Raw genomic sequence first — 23,225 nt, 5'->3', positions numbered from 1 at the left:
CAATGTCTTTGCATAATCAATAAAGCCCAGGTAAACATCTTTCTGGTATTTTCTGCTTTCAGTCAAGATCCATCTGACGTCATCAATGACACCCCTCATTGCACATCCTCTCCTGAATCCGGCTTGAATTTCTAGAAGTTCCCTGTTGATGTACTTCTGCAATATTTTTTGAATGATCTTCAGCATAATTTTACTTGCATGTGATATTTATGATATTGTTCAATAATTTCTGCATTCTGTTGGATCACCTTTCTTTGGAATAGGCATAAACATGCATCTCTTCCAGTCGACTGGCCAGGTAGCTGCCTTCAGAATTTCTAGGCATAGATGAGTGAGTGCTTCCAGCATTGTATTCGCTTGTTGAGACACATCCGTTTTTTGAAACACATATTTTGGGTAACATAATTCAATGCATTACAATACTGAAGTCAATCAAGGTTTAAACTTGAAAATAGCTTAGAAAATTGTTTCAAAACTGGACAAAGTTGTAAATCAAGAGTCAGGGGATGCTGAATAGAGGAGGAGGAGAAAAAAACAGGTGTTGAATCCTTGGCTTGGCCAAGCCACTTCTCTCTCTGGTACCATCCCAGTGATGCGCTCTCACTGTTCCCTTCTGTCTGTTCTTCTGTTGGGCAAGATTTTGCAACAATGGACATCCATTCAATGACATGGGCTTGTCTCCCTTTCCCACTTAGAGGGGAGAGCAGGGCTCCAGCTTAGGATCTTCCAGTTTATAGCTAGGGAAGAAACAGTGTGGCTGTCGTTGTAGGATGTAATACCCTTAGAGACAGGGGTAAGAAACTAGAGACCCCAAGAACATGGCCTGCAAGTATCTTGTTTGTCCAGACTCACCACTTCTCCAGTGTGATTTTGCCCCTCCATTATCCTCTATACAAGCAGTTCACTCAATTATCTCACTATTCTGACTCCCAAAAGCCTCTTCCAGGATATATAAAACCAAGAGAATTAATTTCTTTCTTAAAATTCTTGTCTGGACTACATTAAAAACTCATATTTCTTCTCTCAGCATAACTGAGCTCCTTTCTTGATCAGTAATGACCTTAGTCGTATTAAGCATTTACCAGCCCCCCTTCTCTTTGCTAAGGTTCCTGAATGGAGTAAATGGTTTGTGCTTGACTACGAACAGAAACGCTGGAGGTTTGAACCCACCCAATGGTACTGCGGAATATAGGCCTGGTGACCTGCTTCTGAGGAGCCCTGATGGCACAGTGGTTAGAGCATTGGGCTGCTAACCAAAAGATCAGCCATTGAAACCCACAGGCCACTCCATGGGAGAAAGACGTGAAGTCTGCTTCTGTAGAGATTTACAGCATTGAAAAACCCATGGGGAAGTTCTACTGTATCCTATAGGGTCTCTATGAGTTTGGATCAACTGGATGGCAGTTGGTTTTGTTTTGTTTTTTTGGCTGGATTTGCTTCTGTAAAGATTACAACCAGGAAAACCCTGTGGAGCAGTTTTAGTCTGTAACACATGCTGTTGCCATGAGTTGGAATTGACTCCACAATGGGTTTTTTTGAGTCTATCCTCCTTGCCAACTTCCGCCCCACATCCTGCCCTGAGTCACATTACAATGCCTCCATTACTGAAGTGCTCCATGCCCCAAGAGTTTCTCCCTAATCACTAGGTTTCTCCACTCATTCCAGGAGAGAAGACTGAAAAATAGCTTCTGTCACTCCTGTGCACCAGTGATTTGGGCAGCCTGCTGGAAAGCCATGGTAGCACAGCAAGATGGCTGTTGCAAAGGAAAGGGGACTGTTCCTAAAACCAGTCAGACCTGAGCTCAATCTGGACTTCCATTTGTCTTGCTGAGTAAGCTTGCACACAAAAAAAACACCATAGCTTTGGCACCTCGATGCCTTCCTAAATAAAAATGACAATATCAATACATATATAAGAGTTAGGTGAGATAATGGAAGTGAAGTCACTTCTTATGGTGCAAAATCTACACAGATACATGAGATTGTTGCTGTTTCCTAATCCATGAGCTTCCAGTTTCCTCCTACATGAAGTGATTCTTCTCTCCACTTTCAGAAATGCTGAACCAACCCTTGGTTTCCTGGTTCATGAAATCTTTTGACAAGCCATTGGAAAGCAGATGTGGACAAGCAGAGACAAGGACTTCAAAGGGAAACACCAGCACCATCATGATGATGATGACTGGTATTATTTCTGGAACATTCCTTCCTCCCTGCCCATCCTCTCCAACAATTGTTTTCAGATGCCTTCACCAAATGGTTATAACTTGATCCCCCAAACCAACTGCTGTTGAGTTGATTCCAACTCCTAGCAACCCTGTGGGACAGAGTAGGACTGTCCCGTAGGGTTTCCAGGGCTGTAAATCTTTATGGAAGCAGACTTCCACATCTTTCTCTTGCATGACAGAAGTGACCAAATATTAGGGTTAAAGCACTGGAATCTACAACAAACTCTTCCTGTCACGCATTCCTTTATCTATTTTACTGTGATGTAGAGAGACACTAATTAAAAATAATAATGAGCATTTATTAAATACTTCCAATGTGCCATTATTTCTTTTAACTCCTGCCAGAAAGGCTTTAGTAGACCAAATAGTGTAGGGAAATTGAGTCTCCAAGAAATTAGATAATTTATCCAAGGTCGTACCAGTAGTGAAAAGCAACAACAACGCTGCCATCAACTTGACTTTGACTCATGGCAATGTCATGTGCATCAGAGTAGAACTGTGCTCCATGGGATATTCAATGGCTGAGTTTTCAGAGGTAGATTGCCAGGTCTTTCTTCCAAGATGCTTCTTCGTAAACTTAAACCTCCAGGCTTTTGGTTAGCTGCTTTGTTCAGTAAACATTTGTACCACCCAGGGACTCCACTAGAGAAAAGGGAAGACAGAATTTGCCTCAGAAAGAAGGAAAGTCAAAGCCCTTGCTATTTTCACTCCACCTTACTGTGCCCAAGAGAAGCAACTGAATTTGCAAAATAGGGTCAATTGTTGTTTGTTGTGTTTGCCATCAAGTCAATTTTCAACTCATAACGACTCCATGTGACAGAGTAGAACTGTCCCATAGGGTTTCCCAGGCCGTAGAGCAAAAATGTAACTTTTGGGACTAAGGTGCGCCTGACCCAAGCCATGGTGTTTTTAATCTCCTCATATACATGTGAAAGCTGGACAATAAATAAGGAAGACTGAAGAAGAATTGATGCCTTTGAATTGTGGTATTGGTGAAGAATATTGAATATACCGTGGACTGCCAAAAGAATGAACAAATCTGTCTTGGAAGAAGTACAGCCAGAATGCTCCTTAGAAGCAAGGATGGTGAGACTTTTTTCACATACTTTGAACGTGTTATCAGGAGTGACAGCCCCTGAAGAAGGACATCATGCTTGGTAAGTAGAAGGTCAGTGAAAAAGAGGAAGACTCTCAACAAGATGGATTGACACAGTGGTTTGAACAATGGGCTCAAGCATAACAACAGTTGTGAGGATGACACAGGACCAGGCAGTGTTTTGTTCTGTTGTACATAAGGTTGCTATGAGTAGGAACTGACTTGATGGCACCTGACAAACAACAGTCTTAATGGGAGCAGATAGCTAAGTCTTTCTTCTATGGAGATAGTAGGTAGGTTCAAACCAGCATCCTTCAAGCTTTGGTTAGCAACCAAGCACACCAAGCCTCCTTGTAAAAATAGAGAAACTATGAAAATGTTCCCAAAGAAAAGGTTGTCAGGAAAAAAGTGTGGGCTAAAAATATGAATTCACTTATTTCCTAAAAAGACTATTATTGGCGGAAAAAAGAGTTTGACTGACTTCATTGTCATGCTTAATCCTCTTTCAACCCTTGCTACCCAAAGTAGGGTCCCTGTCCTGGGCCGGCAGCACCAGCATCATCTGGGAGATTGTTATAAATGCAGAGTTTCAGGCTCTGGCCCTGATCTGCTGAATCAGAATTGACAATTTAACCAATTCCTCAGCTGTATGAGTTTCTATTGCTGCATGACAAATTACTCCAAACATGGTGACTGAAAGCAACACCCATTTATTCGCTCACATTTCTGTAGGTCAGATGTGGGGAGCTCGGGGTGGGGCTCAGCTGGATTCTATGCTCAGAGACCCGCAGGCTGGAAATCAAGGTGTTGGCTGGGCTAGGCTTGAATCTGCAAGACTTGATAAAGATTCGGCTTCAAGGCCATTCAGGTTGTGAGCAGAATTCTTTCGCTTGTGATTGTAGGACTGAGGTCCTTGTTTCTTTGCTGGCTGGGTCCACTCTCTTCTCCAGAGGCCACTCGCATTCCTTCTCATGTGGCCTCCTCCATGTTCAAAGCAGTAGCAGCTCATTGAGTCATCATATTTCAAATCTCTCTGACCTCCTGTTTTGCCACCACCCCAAGGAAGCACTCTGCTTTGAAGGGTACCTGTGATCATATAAGGAGCCCTGGTAGTGCAGTGGTTAAGTGCTCAGTTGCTAACTGAGAAGTTGACAGTTCAAATCCACCAACTGCTCTGAGGAGAAAGATGTGTTAGTCTGCTTCCATAAAGATTTACAGCCTTCGAAATCCTATGGGGCAGTTCTGTGCTGTGTTACAGGATTCCATGAATCAGAATCGACTTGCTGGCAATAGGTTTTTGGGGTGTTCATACCAGGCCTACCCAGATAATATCCCTATTTTAAGATCAACTGTGCCATATAACAAAACATAGCCCTTGGAGTGCTATCTTGTCACATTTACAGTCCCAGGGATTGGGTTGGGGACATTTTGGGAGACCATCTTCAAATTCAGCCAATGACACCAGTGATTCCCATGCACATTAAAACTGGAGAAGCATTATTTTAGAACGTCTAGAGTAGTAATTCACACTATAGTAGTTCTTAAAATGTTTGCTCGAGAAACTGTCACAATTTGGTTTAAAAATATAGTTCATTTTACATCGCACATATACACATATTATCTCATTTATTTCTCTAAACAGCTTAGGTGTGGTAGGGAATACTTCCCTTCTGAAGATGAAGCTGAGACACAAATTGTTTCAGTGTCCTGTCCAAGATCACATAGTAAGTGCACAGAACAGCTGGTATTTGAACCTGAACTCCGGCTTGGAAATTAAACATGATTCTTCTTTTTCTCCTTCCTCCAAATAATGCTCCCAGATACCTAGGGAGGCTGGTTTTGGTAGATTATTAGAAAAGGAGCTCTGGTATGAAGTTCATTTTTACTGAAATGTGAAAGATGATACAAAAAAAAAAAAAAAAACTCATTGCTGTGGACCAATTCTGACTCATAGCAACCCTATAGGACAGAGTGGAACTGCCCCATAGGGTTTCCAAGGTTGTAAGTCTTTACAGAAGCAAACCACCAAGACTTTCTCCCACGGAGTGGCTGGTGGATTTGAACAGCCAACCTTTCAGTCAGCAGCCACGTGCTTTAACCAGTGAGCCACCAGGGCTCCTTTTGAAAGACTGATAGAACAATTCATTCATTCAAGTAAATATTTAGCGGGTGAGTTGCTAGTGTGTGTCAGGCTCATTCAGTGGTGAACAAGACTGACTATAATCCCTGGCCTCATCAGTGTGGGGTACCAACACCGAAACAAGTGACCAAATGGGCACTCCAGGAGCTAGTGGCCAAGGTGAGGGTGAGGGGCCCTAGCCAGACCCAGGCGGCTCAGGAAATCCTTTCAGGGTTATTTCCAATTTATGGAGGTAAGCCCAAGGGAAGGCAACCAAATAGCATTTCTGAGGAAATATTTTTGATCAGGGTCTTTCTTATAATTTCCCCCAAATCATATCCTGGAGGCCACAGAAGCACAATGCTCCACCTGTGTGTAAGGTAAAGAACATTGACCTCGGGGGCAGGAAACACAGGCTCTAGATCTGGGACTAGCAATTGATCTTGGGCACATTACATTCTTGCTCTAAGCCTTAGTTTTTGAAAAACCTCAGTTGAAGTAAAAGAACTTCATGAGCCTTCTGTTCAAGGGTGCTGCCCTAAAAACAACGGTAACATGTAAGGGACTGCTCATGAAATGAGAAGCCAGAATCCTGGAAACCATCTTGTTATGAATTGAATTCTGCCCCCCAAAAACTGTTATGTTGAAGTCCTTACCCCTGTATCTGAGAATGTACCCTGTTTGGAAACATGGTCTTGGAAGATATTATTGATTAGGTTAACAAGAGGTCAAACTGGAATAGAGTCAATTCTAATATTATATGACTGGTGTCCTTATGGAGCCCTGCTGGTACAGTGGTTAAGGGCTCAGCTGTTAGTCAAAAGATGGGCAGTTCGAATCCACCAGCCACTCTTTGGAAGCCCTGTTGGGCAATTCTACTCTGTGGTACATACAGGGTCACTATGAGTTGGAATCGACTTGATGGCAACAGGTGTGTTTTGGTTTGGTGTCCTTCTAAAATAGAAGATGATACACAGAGACAGGAAGACAGAGGAAGGATGATACCGTATGACATGCCAGCTGCAAACCAAGGAACAACTGGAGCTACCAAAAGTTGGGAGAGAGGCATGGAGCAGTTTCCCTCTCAGAGACCTCAAGGAATTGACAAAGCCAATGCCCTGACTTGGACTTTAAGCCTATGGTACTGTGAAACATTTCTGTTCTATAAGCCACCCACTTGGTGGCATTTTGTTACAGTAGCCTCAGGAAACTAAGACACATGTCCAGCTCTGTTGGGTCCAGCTCATTGTCAGTCCCCAGAGCTGGGTGAAGAGCTGGACCCAATCCATTGAACAAAAGTAAGGAAGGTAGGTGTCATCAGATTGGGGCACCAAGGCTTGGCTTGGAGAAAGTCTGTTATTGACAACTTTTTACACAGTGCCACCTCGGTCATGCTCCATGCCTGGGTTCAGTATCATCATGTATCCCACCCAGCTATGGGACTCAACAAAGCCCTCACTGTCCACCACCAGCCACTTCCTTTTTGATATTTGAACACCTCCAAAGGAAAGCTCTTGGGGACCCCAGTTTCAGAAGCGTGGTGACTCATGCCATCAAGTTAAATGAAGCCACCTGCATACTTTGTTCCATCTGGAAGGCTTTTAAAGTCTGTATAATTTTTTACAGCTGGCCACCAGATACTACTCTCTGCCCCTGGGTTGTGTTGGCAGCTTAGAGTTTGAATAATTTAATGACCACTCTTCACTTTGGTGGGTTCTTAGTTACTTGCAGGATGGCCTGTTACTGTGGCAATTAAGACCAGGACTGCAAAACCCAAAAACCCACTGCCGTTGAGTCAATTCCGACTCATAGCGACCCTATAGGATACAGTAGAACTGCCCGATAGAGTTTCCAAGGAGCTCCTGGCAGATTCGAACTACCAACCTCTTGGTTAGCAGCCATAGCACTTAACCACTGTGCCACCAGGGTTTCCACTGCAAAAGGCTTAATGAAATGTGGGCAAGGAAAATACTGCCCAAGGAAGGGGTGGCTCAAGCCAACAAAAGCTTTAGAATTTTTAGTTTAGAACTCTGTGAATAAATTAAGATAAATATAATACATGATATGTAAAAAAGATCCAAACCTATGGCTGTCGAGTTGACTTCGACTCACTGCAACCCTATAGGTTGGAGTAGAACTGCCCCAGAGGGTTTTCTAGGCTGTAATCTTCATGGCCGCAAACTGCCACGTCTTTTTCCTGCAGAGCAGCTGGTGGGTTCAAACTGACAACCTTTCAGTTAGCAGCTGAGTGCTTTAAAAAAAATCTGTTGCCATCGAGTCAATCCCGACTCAGAGTGACCGTATAGGACAGAGTAGAACTGCCCCAGAGAGTTTCCAAGGAGTGCCTAGTGGATTCGAACTGCTGACCTTTTGGTTAGCAGCCATAGCTCTTAACCACTGCACCACCAGCGTTCCCACTGTCTCACCAGGGATCCTTAAATATAAAGATGGATATCTAAAAATAAGGCCATCTTACAGCTAAGAAGTTTTTTTAAAAAATGGCCAAATCACAGTTTACTTCAAGACTTTCTGACGTCTATCAGAAATATATTTGTGGCACTATGAATTGAGGACGACACCAGACACATTTTAAGATCAATAAATAGTCTTGATTTCTGCCTAATACCATAGCATTAAATTTTCTGAAGGTGGTATAGAAGCTGAAAGAAAGAATAAGAATTCTCAGGATGACTGTACAAATTACTTTCAAGAATTTTTTTTAACAATTTTGTTTAGGTATAATTCACATATATACATATATACCAAACACGTGGTGTATATACATATATATATACCAATCCCAAGAGTTGGCAAGTATGCGAAACAGTTGAGACACTCATACAAGGCTCGTGGGAGTGAAAAATGGTAGCACCATTTTAAAGAATGGTTTGGCACTTTCACATAAAACTAAATATCCCTTATACGAAACCCAGCAATTCAACTTCTGGGTTACTTATCCAAGAAGAATGAAAACAATTATAGCAGCCTAATTTATACTAACTCCGAAAAGGTTCCCTGGAGCCCCCGGATTTCAATCCCCACCTCCAGCCCCAGACAATCACTGATCTGCTGTCTGTCACCGTAGATTGGTTTTAGCTGGTTGTTTTTCGGGGTTAGAATTTCATATAAATGGAACCATACAATACGTTCTCTTTTGCATCTGATTTCTTTAGCTCAGCGTAATGTTTTGAGATTACTCTATTTTGTTATATATAGATTAAACCATATATATACATATTTATATATATATAAAAAAATAGCATATATATATATATATATATCAAACCATTGCCTTCAAATTGATTCCAACTGAAAGCGACCCTATAGGACAGAGTAGAACTCCCCCATAGGGTTTCCAGGCAGTAACCTTTATGGCAGCAAACTGTCACATCTTACTTCTGAGGAGCGGCTGGTGGGTTTGAACCACAGACCTTTCGATTAGCAGTCAGGTGCTTAACCATTGCACTACCAGGGCTCCATATGTGTGTATATTCTGATGAGTTGCACCAAATGTCTACCGTTGTAATCACCACCACAACCGAGAAATAAAGTATTTTCATAACTTCCAAAGTGTTCCCTGGAGCCCCCAGATTTCAATCCCCACCTCCATCCCCAGACCACCACTGATCTGCTTTCTGTTATCATAGATTGGTTTTAGCTGGTCTAGAATTTTTCATATAAATGGAATCATGTAATTACTTCTCCTTTGCATCTGGTTTCTTAAGCTCAGCGTAATGTCTTTGAGATTAATCCATCTTGTTACATATGTTAGTAACCCATTCCTTTTGTTTTCTGAGCAGTACCCCATTGCATGAATTTACCACCGTTTGTTTATTCACTCACCTATTGATGGACATTTGGAATGTTCCCTATTTTATCGCTGAGTAGTCTCTTATTGTCTGGATTATTCACTCACTTATAGATGGGTATCTTTGTTGTTTTCAATTTGAGGCTAATATAAATTTGGCTGCTATAATTGTTTTCATTCTTCTTGGACAGGTAACCCAGAAGTTGAATTGCTTGGTTTCATGGTAAGAGATATTTAGTTTTATATGAAAGTGCCAAACCATTCTTTAGAATGGTGGTGCCATTTCTCACTCACTCCCACTAGCATTGTATGAGTGTCTCAGTTGTTCCACATGCTTGTCGACTCTTGGAATTGTCAGTCTTTTAAATTTCAGCCATGATAGCCAGTGTGTCACGGTAGCTCATTGTGCTTTTGATTTGCATTTCCTTGATGACATGAGCATTTAAGAGATTTTTTTAAGGTAGGGAGAAAGGAGACCTGGAATCAGGAGCAAAGAGTGAAAGTTAATGAGTCCCACCCCCACCAACCCCAGTGTCCTCACGTCGAACCATATATTCCAGTGTGCTTAGAACAGTCCTGGTTTACACCTAGTATCCTGGTGTAAAAGAGGCCTGGTGGTTCAGTGGTTAAGGCTTTCAGCTGCTAACTGCAAAGTCAGTGGTTCGAACCCACCAGCAGTTCTGATGGAAAAAGATGTGGCAGTTTGCTTCCATGAAGATTTAGAGCCTTGAAAACTCTACAGGCAGTTCTACTCTGTCCTACAGGGTTCCTATGAGTCAAAATCAACTCAATGGCAATGAGTTTGGTTTTGGTCTTGGTGTAGCTATTAATAGTGCCCCTTAGTGGCAAATTTGGCTTAAGTTTTGTGTTTAGTGTGTGATGCAACCTCACAAAACCTTCAGTAAGTTTATTTCTCACCAACATGTTTGGGGTCGGATTTGTGTTTGTAAGTTAGGTCCCAAGAGCGGAAGTTACCCAATGAGTCCCTATCATATAGATTCGTTCTACAATTATTATGAACTTTGATAACATTGCAAAGCACATAGTATATGTGCCTCATATTATTGAACTATGAGCTTTCTTCCAAATCCAGCTTAGCATTTTGGTTTGAAGAATGAAGCTCAAACCATAAAGTATGGTGCAGATTTAAAGAACCACTATCATACATGTTGTTGTTGTTTCCTGTGGAGTCAGTTCGGACTCCTAGCTACTCCAACAACAGAATGAAACATTTAAAGGTCCTGTAGCTTCCTCACGGCACTGGGTTTCTGGGGTTCTGGGTAGCTTCCTCATGAATGTCAGTATGTTTGAGTCCGTTGATGTGACTATTGTAGCGTCTTCCAATCTAGGGGGCTAATTTCCCAACACTATATCAGACAAAATTCTGTTGTGATCCTTAGGGTTTTCATTGGCTATTTTTTGAAAGTAGATCACCGGGCCTTTTTCCCCTAGTCTATATTAGCCTGGAAGCCCCACTGAAACCTGTCCATTATGGGTGACCTTGCTGGTATTTGAAATACCAGTGGCATAGCTTCCAGCATCACAGCAACATGCAAGCCACCACAGTACAACAAACTGACAGAGAGGTAGTGGCTACTATTAATAAACATATTATTTCAAGTTTTGGCCAATTCTAAATTTAAACATTTATGCTTTAGCATGTCTATATGATATTTTATTTTGATCTTTTGTGAACTGAAAGAATCACACTCCACAGTCAGGTATAAGTTTATCTATGCAGGCAAAATAAAAGCAGACCCAAAAGTTCATCCCTGAAACCCAATCCAAGCAAAGAATGCTTTCCTGATTTCCTTCCCATTTTCCTCTTTGATTCTGGCAATACACTCACCATCAGAGTGAAATCATCTCAATTTTATATGGCTGATCTCTTTTCCTGTTTGGATTCATAACATGATGACAGCCTGTCCCCAGCATTCTATCTGGTAGCACTTAATGAATGTTTGAAAAATGGATGAAAGCATGTATGCATGCTTCAAATTTGCCTCATAACTCTGAACATGTTTTCACAACATAACCCTTCAAATGTTGGTTTCATATGGCAATTTCTTTTAGAATGTACATAAGCTCACGATATTATGTGAACCACCATGGATAACAGAAAGTTACGAAGATGTTTAAGACATGGTCCCAGCCCTTGAGAAATTTATATTCTAGTAAATATTTAAAAAAAAAAAAAAAAAGGCACACACATCAAGAACTATGACATCAGCAGAAAGAGAGGACACTGTGAGTAAGATAAATGACTGCATCTTGAAAGCATTGATTATCCTTATAGGCAGGGCTTTAATCTGCCAGGAGAAGAATACACACAAGAATTAGTTGCCAGGTGATGCTTTTATTAATAGCTGGGGAAGTGCATTGGTTGGGGGAAACAAACGTGATCTTCTTGGCTACTTAGTGTTGAAGCACAAGGCTTATGCTTCAAAGTCACCCTGAACACTTAAGAGGATTGTGCTATTAATGACTGCATTGGGGAACTCAGAAAGAAGAGTGGGTCTGAGGGAAAACAGTTTTACTTTTAGAGATATTAAACTTGAGGGGAAAGCACTGTCTGCAGTGAGTGAGATCTAGCAGGCATTAGAAAAGCAAGAATGATGCCGAGGGAAGAGGTTGAGGCTGGTCATGTGGATTCTGAATGGTCGCTGATCAAGTCATGAATGAGATCCTGAAGAAAGAGGAGAGTCAAGGGTCAATTGAGGCACCTCAAAACTCTGTGATGTATGTGGGCCAAGGATACAGAGGCCAAGAGTGGGAAAAGGACTTCTCAAGGTCAGTAACAGAGCCCCAACTGTAACTCAAGCTATTGATTTCTTGGTCACCTCACCATGCTGCTCATGAGTCATTTACCATTAATGGGGATATTGACCCACCAGAGGGCAACCCAGATGGCAACTGTGATGGTTAACGTTGTGTGTCAACTTGGCTGGGCCGTGATTCTCAGTGGTTTGATAGTCATGTGATAGTTGATCACTTCCATGATAAGATTTAATATTATGTGATCACTTCCATGATGGGATCTTCATTGAATATAAGTGGATATTCTCACAAGGCTTGCAGGCTTTTGTCCATGGATCCTGCAGCTGGCTCCTGTTCATCTGATCTCTAGTTCTTGGGACTTGAGCTAACAATTTACCTGCAGTCTTGCCTGCTGATCTTTGGGATTCATTGATCTTCACAGCCTGTGAACAAGAGCTCTGCTCTCCAACCTGCTGATCTTGGGTTTGCTGGCCCCGGTGGCTACATGCTTCAGGTGAAGCCTCTATTCTGACTTGGGATATTCCAGACTCTAAACCACATGAGCCATTTCCTTGATATAAATCTCTCTATATACATATAGTTACATGTTTTACTGGTTTTGCTTCACTAGAGAACCCAGCCTAAGATAGCAGCCTAATTGAAATATTGCATAAAGAACAATTGAAAGAGCCAGAACCATTGAACGTGGAAAAAGGAAGACGAAGTTGGGGATTAGAGACTCTGAGAATTGCCTAAAAATACTTGAAAGGCTTTTATGTGTAGAAAATGGAGCAGGATGGTGTTGTTCAGAGGATATTTCTATGCCTTGTGAAGCTGTGGCCCCCATTTGTCTGGGAGCAGTCAAGTGGAAGTGCTGTAGCCATCTGCAAGACTATGCAGGGAAATCACGAATAGTGTGAGAGAATTAGAACACTCTTTAGTCTTCTTCCAAGTCTATGATCATACAGCCTACAGATAGAACCTCTCTTTCTCTGGTTTCGACTATCTGCAATCGGCTGATCTATCACCTGAAATGACCTCTGGGTTTGCACACTGTATGTGTTATGGATTGAATTGTGGTCCTCAAAAATATGTGTTGTAGATGTCTACCCTTATACCTGTGGATGTGATCTCATTTACAAATAGAGTTTTCTTTGTTATGTTAATGTGACCGTACCAGTGTAGGGTGTGTTTTAAGCCAATCACTTTTGAGATACAAAAACAGCAGATTAGACATCGGGTTAAGGGGGTGGGGAGGATGGAAACAAACCAGTCTACAAGCCTAGGAACTCCAAGAATGACTGGCTAGAGAAGCTGAGACAAGGACCTTCCCCAGAGTGGACAGAGAGAGCCTTCCCCTAGAGCCAGTGCCCTGAATTTAGACTTCTAGCCTCCTCATCTGTTAGACGGTAAATTTCTGTTCATAAAAAAGCCACCATTTGTGGTACTTCTGTTGTAACAATAAACACCAAGAAACTCAAACTCATAGTTTCTGCCTCTTCTGTGTCTCTGATACCCAACAGTCATGGACTTCCATCACCTAATGATGACGAGTGGCTTCACCTTGAAGTCTGAGTTGGATCATTTCCCACCGCTCTCAATAAAGAACATTGCATTTGGCCCCAATCTCCAAACTTCAACGTCTTCTAAAAGGAAGATATGGTTTCCCAACAAGGTTCACTCCTTCTTTGGCCTCTTCTTCAGTGTTTTCACATGTTCGGTAGAATTCAGCTAAGATTTTATTATAAAACCCAGATGAAGACACCTGGGTTTCAGGGTATAATTTAAAGTATGACTGCTGCATGCAAGCCAAGGAGAAGAAATAAAATTAACTGTAAGAGCACAAAGCTTAACAAAGAAAAATGTTCAAATGTTTATAACTACATTCAGATAGGGAAGCACATGCTTTCCAAGAATAACAGTCTGCATCCTCCAAGAGTTTAGGGCAGCTTTCAGAAGTAATCTATACTAATCTCAAATGCAAAGGACGCTGGGGGAAATACAGAGTTGAAGCATTCTCTCCCTTTGGCACAGAGAATGCGTTTTAACCAGCACTTAAGAGCTCAGCTTAAGTGTGTTTGGCAGCTGGTGTGTTCAAACCAACTAGGTCAAATCCCAACTTTGTGATTTCAAAGCTTACTGGCTGTGTGGCCTTGAGCTAGTCACTTAATCTCTCTGTGCTTCAGGTTCTCGTGTCTGTAAACCGGGGATAATGTTTGTATCTACCACATACGATTGTTGAGAGGATAAAAGGAGTTAATGTGTTGATAGAGCACACAGAGTAGTAACCAATAAATACATTAAGAAACAAACAAACCGAACCCTGCTAACTCAGAACTGAAGCCACTCCCAAAGTCTACCTTTCAGCCAAAGGTTAGACAGGCCTATAAAACAAACAATAACACACGTGGAGGAACGCTTCTTAGTTCCGTCAAGTATACAAGATTAAATGGGCAAAACCTGCCCAAAAGCAAAGACGAGAAAGCAGGAAGGGACAGAAAAACTGGATGAATGGACACAGGGAACCCAGGGTGGAAAGGGGGTGAGTGCCAACACATTGTGAGGATTGCAACCAATGTCACAAAACAATTTGTCTATAAATTTTTGAAAGAAGAAATTAATTTGTGCTGAAAACTTTCACCTAAAGCACAATAAACATTTAAAAATAAATAAATAAACCCACTGCCGTCAAGTTGATTCCAACGCATGGCCATCCTGTAGGACAGAGTGGAAATGCCCCATAGAGTTTCCAAGGCTACAAATCCTTACTGAAGCAGACTGCCACTTCTTTCTCAGAGTGGCTGGTGTGTTCGAACCACCGACCTTTCAGTTAGCAGCCAAGCACTTTAACCGCTATACTACCAGGGGTCCTAATAAATACATAGATGTTAATTACCTCGGAGTCAGCTCCAATTCATGGCAGCCCATGTGCAACAGAACAAAATGTTATCTAGTCTTGTGTCATCTTCACAATTATTGGGATGCTCACGTCCATTCTTGTGACCACTGTATTTTGAGTGCCTTTCAAACTAGGGAGCTCATTTTCTAGCACTATATCAGAAAATATTCTTTTATTTGTTTTTTTATGAGAGTTTTTTTTTTTTTTAATATAGTGCTTTAGATGAAGGTTTACAGGCAGAGCAAATTAGTTGCTTATTAAGCAATTAATACACATTCTGTTTTGTGGCATTGGTTGCCAACCCACGAAGTGTCAACACTCTCCCCTTCTCAACTTTGGGTCCCCCATTACCAGTTCTCCTGCCTCTTCTGCCTTCTCATCCTTGGGCCTGGGTTGGTGTGCCCATTTAGTCTCACTTTGTTTTATCAGTCTGTCTAATCTTTCGCTGAAGGGTGAACCTCAGGAGTGACTTCAGTACTGAGTTAAAAGGGTGTCCAGGAGCCATACTCTCAGGGTCAAACAATATTTTGTTTTTATGCATAGGGCTTTTATTGCCTAATTTTTGAAAGTATACCACAAGGCCTTTCTGTCTTGTCTGGCAGCTTCCCTAAAACCTGTCCACTATGAGTAATGCTGTTGGTATTTGTAATACCAGTAGCATAACTTCTAGCATCATGACAACATGCCACCACAGTACAACAAACTGACAGATGGGTGGTGAGATGTATAGTTGTTGCTAGGCACCATTGAGTCATTTCCTCTACTTAACAACCCTGTGCACAACAGAATAAAACACTGCCCGGTCCTGCATCATCCTCACAATTGTTATTATGCTTGAGTCTGTTATTGCAGCAACTCTGTCAATCCATCTCTTCAAGGCCCTCCTCTTTTTCGTTGACCCTCTACTTTACCAAGCATGATGTTCTTCTCTAGGGATTAGTTTCTCCTGATAACATGTCCAAAGTACGTGAGACGAAGTCTTGATCCTTGCCTCTAAGGAGCATTTGGGCTGTACTACTTCCAAGACAGACTTGCTTTTTCTTCTGGCAGTTGGTGGTGTATTCAATATTCTTTGCCAATACCATAATTTCAAAGGCATCAATTCTTCTTTAGTCTTCCTTATTCATTGTCCAGCTTTCCCATGCATATCAGGCAGCTAAAAACACCATGGCTTGCATCAGGCACATCTTAGTCCTTAAAGTGACATCTTTGGTTTTTAACACTTTAAAGAGGTCTTTTGCAGCAGATTTGCCCAATGCAATGCGTCGTCTGATTTCTCAGCTACTGCTTCCGTGGGTGTTGATTATGGAGCCAAGTAAAATGAAATCCTCGACAACTTCAATCTTTTCTCTGTTTGTTATGATGTTACTTATTGGTCCAGTTGTGAGAATTTTTGTTTCCTTTACGTTGAGGTGTAATCCATACTGAAAGGGAATATATAGTTAGTGCTCAATAAATGTTTATAATTATTGTTACTATTGCTTTCTCTATGGGGCAGTTTTACTCTGTCCTATAGGGTCGCTATGAGTTGCAATTGGCTCGACGGCAGTGCGTTAGTGGGTATTGCTTTAAAAATGTTAGACAAGAAAGGGGCCTGTCAGAAGCTGGTTGAATGGAGATGGGAAATACAGGGTAGAGGGGAGGAGTATTCTGTCACATTATTGGTAGAGCAACTAGGGTCACATAACAAAGCATGTATAAGTTTTTGTATGAGAAACTGACTTGAATTGTAAACTTTCACTTTGAGCACAATAAAAAAAGGAGCAAAAAAAAAAAAAAAAAGATGTTGTGACCTATCATTATTTGTCAGATAACATGGTATATCGATGGCACTGGTTTGTGGTATATCAAGAAGAACAAAGTATAATGCTTTCTGTACAGTTTAAATACCTACCTATTGTTAGATATGGAAACCCTGGTGGTGTGGTGGTTAAGAGCTACAGCAGCTTACCAAAAGGTTGGCCGTTCAAATCCACCAGGAGCTCCTTGGAAACCATATGGGGCAGTTCTAGTCTGCCCTATAGGGTCACTATGAGTCGGAATCGACTCGACAGCAATGAGTTTGGTTTTTGGTTTTTTCTTGTTAGATAAGTAAATTCGTGAACGCATACATGATTCTTAGGGAAAAAGTTACTTACCCTGGCATACCACAGATGTGAGATCGTTAGAGACATTTAGAAAGTATGAAGAACTGAAAGGCTAAACTCGAGGTATTTTACGTTTATTTTTGTAACCATTGCATCAGCAGAGCATACATTGTCAGGTTTGGTTGTAGAAAAAAAAAGTACAATTTTTCCTGGTCAAATGTACTTGGAAGAAATTATGGAATCTGTGTCATGTACATAGTATTTTTCTTTAAACCAGGGTAAATACCTACCACCTCATAATTTTTAGATTAAAATAGTTTCTCTACAGATAAAATAACAAAATAAAAACAAAAAAAAGGAAGGGGCCTGACCCCTTTAAAAGGATTTGTGAAACGAAGGAAGCCACATTTCTAGTGGGAAATGCTCCAGATAAAGGAGCAGAAGCACAGTGTAGGAGCTGGGAACTGTTTAGAGCGGTTCAAAGCCAGTAGGAAATGCACATGGCCTAAGTGGAGGGTGATTTTCAGAAGGGCAAGCCCTTAGCTGGCATCATGGGATACTGACCCATTTTCCTCTGAGGAACAGCCTGAAGCAGTCAATGTCAGGATGCTGGCCTTGTTCTGCACACACAGAAGGGTAAATGTTTGGGTGAGTGGAGTTTACATAAGTGGAGTTAAATGCTGAGGAGAGCGCTTAGCTTGTAACTTGGTGTTTATAACTTCCTTTATCCCCTGCTTTGAAGGTGGCTTGTGAAATCTGACAGTAACCCACTGGACTCTTAATGAATGCATGCATTTTTAAAATGCTGGGGGTAAATTTTGTTTGTTAGCTCTTTCTCTTGCCAGTTGTTCCAGAGGAAAAAGACCCACAAAGCCTATGCTAATGAGCGTGTCCTTCAGCTCAAGGGAGCTCCCCAAAATTCAGTCTCAGCATCTGTTGTTGTCAGTTGGTGTTGAATCGGCTCCGATTTATGGCAACTCCATGTACAACAGAACAAACTGTTGCTGTGTCCTGTGCCATTCTCACAATCATTGGTATGTTCGAGTCCACTGTTGCAGCCACTGTGTATTTTGAGTGTCTTCCAACCCAGGGGGTATCTCTTCCAGCACTATATCGGACAATATTCTGTTGAGAACCATAAGGTTTTCACTGGCTCATTTTCAATAGCCCTAAAAAACTAATGTAGTTGTTTGTTTGGTTTTTTTTGTCATTTATTTTTAAATAGCGCTTATGAAAGTTCCTTGGAAAACACAAAGAGAATTTTAAAAGTTGCTTCTCATTTGGGCTTGGGACACTGGGTCCTTGCTGCTATTCGTTCACCTAAACATTCATTCAACAAATAGTTCTTGGTGCCTCCTGTATAGAAGATATGGCGTGATCACCATGAGCAATACTATGGAATCATCTAGAATAATTTTGTTCCCAGGCTGAGCTGGTGGGTGATGATATCTTCTCAGGCAACTCAGCTAACCATGAACTCTTGTTCTTCAGCAGCTCTTGGGAATATTAAACCTAAACCCTTCAGAGCTTTCTGGTTCATTTCAATTCATTGTCATGGCTATGACAATGAAGACATGTAGTGGAGAACTTCAGAAATTAGAGGAATTAATGAATATGTTAACATGGTCTCCAAATTACATAGCCTGTTAAAACACAATTTATAAGCTTAAGTTTATACAAGTACTCGCAATTGGCTTTTAGCTATTTTTATATTAACCAGATTTGCTTTGAAAGAGCAAGAAAGTCAAGTTTTATGGTTAATATAAAAATAGCTATGATTTATTGAGCACTTATTGTTGAATGAGATTCCATTGTACATTCTTTATAAATAAACACTAGGTAACTCTGAAAAGGAAACCCTGATGGCATAATGGTTAAGAGCTACGGTACTAACCATAATGTCAGCAATTTGAATCCAAAAGGTGCTCCTTGGAAGCCCTATGGGGCAGTTCTACTCTGTCCTATCAGGTCGCTATAAGTTTTTTGTTTTTTTAAAAAACAAACCCTAAATCTTGGTGGAGGAACACAATATAAGTTTGCTTATTATTCAGTATTGTCTGATGTAGGTCAGGTGGCTCTTCTGGGCAGCAGTCTTCTCTGAGATACTTCATGATTTGGAGTTCCTCCTAGTATGTGGCTCTACCACCTAAGAGACTTCTACTTCCTGCCACATGCACAGTGAGAGAGAAAGAGCATGGAAGAGACACACTATCTCTTAACTACCCCAGCCCGGAAATGCCCCCACATTACTCCTGTTCACATCCCATCAGCCAGAAATAAATCACATGGTTAACCAAAAGGCGAGGGAGGCTGGGAAATGCAGAGCAAAATACGCACATCAGTAAGTACTAATGGTGTCTTCCATAGTTTACCCTACTGGTCACCAAATATCTATTTGCTGTTTTCTTCCCAAACACAGAACACACTCATGGCTCCCCAAAGGAAACAACATCAGATTCCATCCAACTCAAAGTCCAGGACCTCTGGGTTATGTGAAGTTCTCTTCAGAAGTCTGGATGTGGCATCTCTTGATCCAAGGACCTACAAACCAAAAAGGAAGTGATCCGTGAGCCAAAAAGACAACTCATCTATCACACACACACGCACACATGCATGCATACAATATACAAATGGTATAATAACAATAGAATAACCACAATATAAATTCCCATCCAGAAAAGGGAAGGATGAGACCTAAACAGCAGCCAACGATACCAAATACAGCCTAGCATAGCGAAGGCCCACCATCTTGTGGGTGGAGGTGGTTCTTGATACAGTCCTGCTCTTTGGGGGAAACTCCTTTGTCTGTTATTCTCTGTAATGCTGGCTCTTCCCTCTGAGAGGCTCCCCCTGCCCACTCTTCTCCTTTGCCAGCTCTCAAGTGGGTGTCGGAAAGCCTACAGCCTGCCTCCTGATGGTGCAAGAATAAGACCCAAGAGTTGTGTTCAGTCTTGGAAGATATTTTTAATACTGTCTTATAGTTGGTTTTTGTTTGTTTGTTTGTTTTGCTTTGTTTTGAGCAATGTAAGTTCCTCAAAAAGTGAGTGTGTTTCTGCAGGCCAGCAAATATCTGCACTCTGTCACTATCCCCTTCGATTTCTTTTTGCAGTTTGGCCATACCTTTCCTGAACTCATCTCATTCTTGAAACACCTGGACAAATGCAATCAATGGTAGCCAACAAACACAACTAATGCTATTTTTTTGTCTGTTTGGTTTTGTTTTCCCATCCTCCTCCCCTAGAGCTACAAGGTTACTTGGCACATAAATAGCCTTCTAAGTTGTCATAATTGTTGGTTTCACCAAATATTTGGCTGCTGAAAAGCATGAAAATTGATCTTCCCAGCCTCTGGTATCCCAGCCATCCACCACCTGACTATCAGTCCAATGCCACTGCACTTAGGTTTTCTTACAGCAACCTCCCATGTCCATGTGTTAGTCAGGAAAAGTAATGCTAGCTGCTGTAATAAACTTCCCTAAAGCTCAGTGACTCCTGAATACGCTTTGCTCGGTACCTGAGGTGCCCGTTTCATTTTTATTGTATATATGCAAATCAGTTGTTTTGACGTATTTAATCATTCACAGTTAAAGAAATCAAAGCTCAGAGAAATTAAGTAACACATCCACAATCACACCACTGGAATATGGTGGGTCCAGGACCTGAGTTCAGTCCATGACACTTGCACGTATCCGGGCCTGCAGACTCTTCTCCATATAAACCAGAGCAAAAATCTACTTCACCTTTTTCTCTGCATTCGGGGCCCCCAAATCTGACCATTTCCCTATATTTTTAGGCTTTTATTTTTTTTTTACACTATTTCAGGAGCGTCATCCTCTGTCCACTGCATAATAGTTACTTTTGTTATTGCCAACCGCCATCTAGTCAGCACCCCACTCACACACAGTGGAGCAAAATGCTGCCGGGTCCTGCGCCATCCTCGTGATCGGTTGCAACAACGTTGTGATTCACAGGGCTTTCACAGGCTGATTTTCAGAAGTAGGTCTCCAGGCTTTTCTTCCTAGTCTGTCTTAGTCTGGATGCTCCGCTGAAATCTGTTCAGCATCAGAGCAACACACAGGCCTCCACTCACAGACAGGTGGAGGCAGTGCATGACGTGCTATGGCTGAGAATTGAACCCCAGTCTCTCACATGGAAGGCGAGAATTCTACCACTGAACCACCATTGACCCCAATAGTTACTTTAGGTGACGCAAAAAAATGCAATAGAAACCCATCTACAGTTTTTGAGATAACCAATGAGGTGTTCATCATGAAACGTGTTTGCCTAAATTTGCCCAGTGAGTGTACTTAATAGATTGTGCCTGTGTCAACATTTCAATTCTCCACTGAGCGGTTTATCTATTTCACTGATAGTTTCTATATTCATGTAGGGGGTTTCCTAATATCATAACTACCCATTATGTCTAGGAAAGGCATACATTTTCCTGTGTTCATTGTTCTGGGAAAGTTTGATATGATAATCTTCCCTAACAGGAATATACATACACAAACCTTGATTGGTCTGAACATACACAGTATTTCTTCATTTATTTGACTACACTTTAAATTGGCTGTGATTTGAATTCCCAAGTGTGTGTGTGTGTGTTTAATGGCAATTGGGTAAGTGTATTGGAAATAGTAAAATTTGTGAGTTTGATTACAAACTAGATAGCAAAGGATTTATTCAACTGCATAGATTCTTCAGAACAAGTATCTTTCTAAAAGTTAATAATTCACATACAGAATGAAGGTTAAAACAAGACCAGTGCAATTGAGATCATTTTAGTTATTTTCCTCCTCTATGAAAATATAACAGGCAGAATTTAACATTTTTAAACAGGTGAATTAAGGAAGAAAAATGCGTGGAACTAACACTGTAAGCCAAGTGATATTTAAACACAATTTCCTTGATACCATTGTTATCTAAGTTGGGGAATAAATGTTTTTTTTGCCATTAGTGGAGTGATACACTTTGGTTTTAAGGCATAAAAGCAAAGTGAAACAGCCCAGTGAGAGGAGCAATGGATCAAAGAGAAAAATAGAACTGTTTAGATACCTGAGACCCTGGCTTTTGATCTGCCTCAGCCTGGGGGTTGCAAAGAACGTGACCCACCCTTACTCATTCCTAACTAGCGTGTGTATTAAGCCCTTTGAAATGTGAGTATTACGGAAAGGATCGCAGTTGCTTTAAATTATAGAAGTTGGCAAGTGCTTGGGAGAAGGCGTGGGCGGTTGTTTAAACTGAGAAAGACAGTCGCAATACGTGGTCCAACAGCATGAGCTCCAAGCTTCAAACGCATTCTCATGCTCAGACGAGCACTTTATTTTTCATCAAGTTATTTTTTGCATTGTTTTGAAGCAGCTCTGAATAATAAACACCTATTTCTGCTTTACATTTTTTAAATGGTTTCTAAATTCATGGGACAACCAGAACAAGGACGCCTCATATTTTGGGGGAAAGTTTGATAACAGCAATGCCTAGAAAAGGTAAGCTACCATTTTCCACTATGGCTTTCTCTTTGTTTCCCTCCTGTTTGGCTTTTGTCAAAAATACGCACTGAAAGAACGTAAGACAGCTACTTGTAAAGAAATAAGAAACTTGCAGAAAGTGTGTCAACAAACGATAAATCAGCAGTTGAAAAGCTTCAACAAGGGTACTTGCTACTACTTTCTATTCTGCTTGACGCATGAACCTCTGTGAAATAGCTTTGTCTACGTGAAAAATGCCACTTCTTTTAAAAAATTGATGGGGGTCCTCGAAATCTTCCACCTGATGAGTCTAACATTCGCCAGTGTGCTGATGGGCTAATTTATTGCCAGGGTCAGAGTATCTGTGTTTTCTGATCCCATTATACGCAACTCAACTTCCGGAGCTATGATCGTTTCTATCAACTCAAAAATTTTTCCCTTGGAAGATTTTAATAACCTTCTCAAAATTCTCTGAAGTGATATCCTTCTCAAAATTCTCTGAAACACGGTTACTGTGAGTTCTTATAAACTTGTTTTGCAGACTACGTTTTTAAAAGTTAAATGAGTACCCTGGAGGGTGTTACAGATATTACGTATCTGGGGGGAAAAGAACACAGTGCAACTCAACATTGGTTAATTCAAGTCACAGCCGGCAGACAGAGTTGTTGTTTGAACTTAGTGACTTTGCATTCTCGATTGGTCTTCACAAACAGGTAGAGAGTAGAGGTTAGCTGTCTCCCTGGGCTTCGGTGCACTGGTGGTATGAG

This window comes from Loxodonta africana, chromosome 5, assembly GCF_030014295.1.
Source record: "Loxodonta africana isolate mLoxAfr1 chromosome 5, mLoxAfr1.hap2, whole genome shotgun sequence".
NCBI classification, from domain to species: Eukaryota; Metazoa; Chordata; class Mammalia; order Proboscidea; family Elephantidae; genus Loxodonta; species Loxodonta africana.
The sequence above is the reverse complement of the archived record's forward strand: the minus strand, read 5'-3'. Positions refer to the sequence as shown.